Source organism: Salvelinus sp. IW2-2015, unplaced genomic scaffold, assembly GCF_002910315.2.
Source record: "Salvelinus sp. IW2-2015 unplaced genomic scaffold, ASM291031v2 Un_scaffold2642, whole genome shotgun sequence".
Taxonomy (NCBI): domain Eukaryota; kingdom Metazoa; phylum Chordata; class Actinopteri; order Salmoniformes; family Salmonidae; genus Salvelinus; species Salvelinus sp. IW2-2015.
Genome location: NW_019943949.1, coordinates 154,710 through 159,575, shown reverse-complemented (window position 1 = coordinate 159,575; position 4,866 = coordinate 154,710). Strand labels below are relative to the sequence as shown.

Genomic DNA, 4,866 nt, shown 5'->3' with positions numbered 1-4,866 from the left:
CGCACTTACCTCTGTCTTCCCACCAGCGTCAGTGACTGCCATCTACTCTGCCACTTACCTCTGTCTTCCCACCAGCGTCAGTGACTGCCATCTACTCGCCATACCTACTTGTCTTCCCACCAGCGTCAGTGACTGCCATCTACTTCGCCACTTACCTCTGTCTCCCACAGCGTCAGTGACTGCCATCTACTCTGCCAGCTTACCTCGTCAGTGACTGCCATCTACTCCGCCACTTACCTCTGTCTTCCCACCAGCGTCTCCCGCTGCAGCCTTCTTCTTCTTCTTCTCTCCATCTTTGCCTCCTCCTCCCTGAACAAAAGTCAGATAATGGGTGTGGTTAGCTCCTGAATAAACATTGACCATAACTGCATTAGTCATAACTAACAATTTATATTTATTTTATTTGACCTTTATTTAACCAGGTAGGCCAGTTGAGAACAAGTTCTCATTTACAACTGCGACCTGGCCAAGATAAAGCAAAGCAGTGCGACACACAACAACAACACAGAGTTACAGTGCATTGAACTACATTATCTAGGCCACACAGAGCAGCCAAACCTGCTGTGCAAACAAGGTTGAGACTGTTGTTGACACAACTAGTTAGGATGGCGAGCATTATAGAACATAGCGCCCAAACTCTAGGCCGTATTCTAACAAAGGTACATTCATTATGAACGTCGCCAAAGGCGTGGAGGCGAGATCAGGCTTTGTGGGAACTACCTCCGACTACAACGACTAGCCAAAGGTCAATACTTCAAAACATTTAAATTATCAAATGCCCAACGTTGCACCTGTGTTTGTCCTTTGTAGTTGCGTGTCTTTCTTTACTGAAATCTCTAGTTTTTCAATCAACGTTMATCAAATACAACCACCGACCGTTTGCTCATTGCTGTTGCTCTAAAACCGCAACTCAGCGCATGTGCCCGTTTAATTCAACAAGGAAAGTCGGTAGTGGTATTTGATCAACGTTTATTGAATAACTTTGTTTCAGCAAACAGATAAAAATACACGCAACTAGAGGACAAACATAGGTACAAGGTGGGCCTTTCGTAATTATATCTATTTTAAGTATTGATGTAGTAGGAGCTAGATTCCACAATGCCTGGTCTCGGCTCCACGCCGTTAGTGAAGTTCATCAGAAACTTCTTTCACCAAGACRCCTTCGTCCAACAACTTAGCTATGTGTAACGGAAATGTGTCATGATCAAGGGCTAAATAGAGTATACATAGAACAAATGGAATATAGGGCATCAATACAGAATACGATACAATAATAGTAAAACAATTAAATTCACACGAGACATTAGACAGTACTATAGCTAGCTACTGTAACTAACTCTGCAATCAATAGCCTAACAAAGTATAGCTAGCTAATTCGAAGATAATATTAAATAGCTTACTGGAATGTTTAAGATAAGGAATATTCTTTGAGAAGCCGTTATTATATATTGAGGAGTAAAGCCCTTGCTAACRATAGCTAGCTGTCATATGTATCAGATTGGCTAACAGTTAGCTATCTAGTTAGCTTAGCATCAGGTCAACAATGATGACAGCATGCATGCGTGATGGTACGCAAAGGGACTTAGCCAATAGCCACGCTACCTTTTTCCCTTCGTCAACTTTCAACTCCTTCATTTGCTCCGCCATGCTCTTTTCCGACATTATACGATTTCTATACCCGTAAATATATATTGTATATGGTGTTAACTGAATCAGTTCAGCCAGCTCACCGGCAAGATCGTGTCCCGGATATTGCGTGATACTTTCGTCACTAACTGATGCAATCATTGCTGATTTGATTGACAGCAGCGTTGAGCCAATAATGGCTCGCGTCGTGGATTTGTGGCGGTCGTCAGTAGTTAACCCCAGCCACAAAGTCATACACCCCGCCTATTTCTACCATTTCGCCTCTCTAAAATCTGTTTCTAAACCTAACCACACTGCTAACATTATGCCTAACCCGAACCTTTAATGAAGACCAAAAAACACATTTTGTGTTCATGAATTTTTACCATAAATTCCATTTCGACTTTGTGGCTGTGGTAACTAATGRAAACAGTTGGTTGCAGTAATATTATGCTGTGGTGGGGAGAAGAARAAAAAATCTGCAAAACATGATTCACAAATTTCAGAAGAAATTTGAATGCTGTTCATAGACTAAAAAGAGAGAGATCCCAGCTCACCGGCAAGATCGTGTCCCGGATATTGCGTGATACTTTCGTCACTAACTGATGCAATCATTGCTGATTTGATTGACAGCAGCGTTGAGCCAATAATGGCTCGCGTCGTGGATTTGTGGCGGTCGTCAGTAGTTAACCCCAGCCACAAAGTCATACACCCCGCCTATTTCACACATTTCGCCTCTCTAAAATCTGTTTCTAAACCTAACCACACTGCTAACATTATGCCTAACCCGAACTTTAATGAAGACCAAAAAACACATTTTGTGTTCATGAATTTTTACCATAAATTCCATTTCGACTTTGTGGCTGTGGTAACTAATGGAAACAGTTGGTTGCAGTAATATTATGCTGTGGTGGGAGAAGAAGAAAAAATCTGCAAAACATGATTCACAAATTTCAGAAGAAATTTGAATGCTGTTCATAGACTAAGGCTCAGCATTTAACACCATAATGCCCTCTAAGCTAAGGTCCCTAGGACTGAACACCTTCTCCTGCATCCTGGACTTCCTGACGGGCAGCCCCAGATGGTGAGGGTAGGCAACAAACACATCCGCAACACTGACCCTCAACACTGGAGTCCCTCAAATGTTTTTAAATAATGCACAATTTCTTCCAGAAAACTGTTGAAATTAAAAAACATTTTGGTATCCACATATGTATGTCCTCAGGGCTCGCGAGTGGCGCAGCGGTCTAGGCACTGCAGTCCTGGTTCAGGCTCGCGAGTGGCGCAGCGGTCTAAGGCACTGCAGTCCCTGGTTCAGGGCTCGCGAGTGGCGCAGCGGTCTAAGGCACTGCATCTCAGTGTAAGAGGGTCACTGCAGTCCTGGTTCAGGGCTCGCGAGTGGCGCAGCGGTCTAAGGCACTGCATCTCAGTGTAAGAGGTGTCCACTGCAGTCCCTGGTTCAGGGCTCGCGAGTGGCGCAGCGGTCTAAGGCACTGCATCTCAGTGTAAGAGGTGTCACTGCAGTCCCTGGTTCAGGGCTCGCGAGTGGCGCAGCGGTCTAAGGCACTGCATCTCAGTGTAAGAGGTGTCACTGCAGTCCCTGGTTCAGGGCTCGCGAGTGGCGCAGCGGTCTAAGGCACTGCATCTCAGTGTAAGAGGTGTACTGCAGTCCCTGGTTCAGGGCTCGCGAGTGGCGCACGGTCTAAGGCACTGCAGTCCCTGGTTCAGGGCTCGCGAGTGGCGCAGCGGTCTAAGGCACTGCAGTCCCTGGTTCAGGGCTCGCGAGTGGCGCAGCGGTCTAAGGCACTGCAGTCCCTGGTTCAGGGCTCGCGAGTGGCGCAGCGGTCTAAGGCACTGCAGTCCCTGGTTCAGGGCTCGCGAGTGGCGCAGCGGTCTAAGGCACTGCAGTCCCTGGTTCAGGGCTCCCGAGTGGCGCAGCGGTCTAAGGCACTGCAGTCCCTGGTTCAGGGCTCGCGAGTGGCGCAGCGGTCTAAGGCACTGCAGTCCCTGGTTCAGGGCTCGCGAGTGGCGCAGCGGTCTAAGCACTGCAGTCCTGGTTCAGGGCTCGCGAGTGGCGCAGCGGTCTAAGGCACTGCAGTCCCTGGTTCAGGGCTCGCGAGTGGCGCAGCGGTCTAAGGCACTGCAGTCCCTGGTTCAGGGCTCGCGAGTGGCGCAGCGGTCTAAGGCTCTGCAGTCCCTGGTTCAGGGCTCGCGAGTGGCGCAGCGGTCTAAGGCACTGCATCTCAGTGTAAGAGGTGTCACTGCAGTCACTGGTTCAGGGCTCGCGAGTGGCCAGCGGTCTAAGGCACTGCATCTCAGTGTAAGAGGTGTCACTGCAGTCACTGGTTCAGGGCTCGCGAGTGGCGCAGCGGTCTAAGGCACTGCAGTCCCTGTTCAGGGCTCCCGAGTGGCGCAGCGGTCTAAGGCACTGCATCTCAGTGTAAGAGGCGTCACTGCAGTCCTGGTTCGTATCCAGGCTGCATCACATCTGGCCGTGATTGGGGGTCCCATAAAGTGGTGCACAATTGGCCCAGTGTCGGCCGTGGTAGGCCGCCATTATCAATAAAAAGTTGTTAAATAAAACATTTAAAAATTAAAAAATGTCTTCAGTGTACCGTTGAACAAAACAAAAATCTGAATAATTTACGAAATGTTAGCTTATTCCACAAAGAAATCCTAAAATGGCCTGGCTGATATTATTGGCACCTTCTAGAAGTAGCTTTAAACCTCTTATGGCTGATATCGGCTAAGATCCCGTTAACTGGAACAATTGACAACAGCCAGTGAAGTGCAGGGCGCCAAATTCAAAACAACAGAAATCTTTTAATTGAAATTCCTCAAACATAGAAGTATTTTACACATTTTAAAGATAAACTTGTTGTTAATCCACCACAGTGTCCGATTTCAAAAAGGCTTTACGACGAAAGCACACCAAAAGAGATGTTAGGTCTGCACCTATTCACAGAAAAACACAGCCATTTGTCCAGCCAAAGAGAGGAGTCACAAAAAGCAGAAATAGAGATAAAATTAATCACTAACCTTTGATGATCTTCATCAGATGACACACATAGGACTTCATGTTCGATAAAGTGCATTTTTATATCCAAAAATATCAGTTTACATTGGCGCGTTACGTTCAGTAATGTTTTGCTTCCAAAACATCCGGTGATTTTGCAGAGCCACATCAATTTACAGAAATACTCATCATAAACTTTAATATAAGATACAAGTGTTATGCAG

The 4,866-nt window shown here is 46.6% G+C and overlaps 1 pseudogene; it reads right to left on the bottom strand.

Annotated features, from left to right (window-relative positions):
- LOC112074467 (threonine--tRNA ligase 1, cytoplasmic-like) overlaps nucleotides 1–1,779 on the bottom strand; it is a 25,960-nt pseudogene extending 24,181 nt beyond the window's left edge.
- Between the last annotated feature and the right edge of the window lie 3,087 nt (nucleotides 1,780–4,866).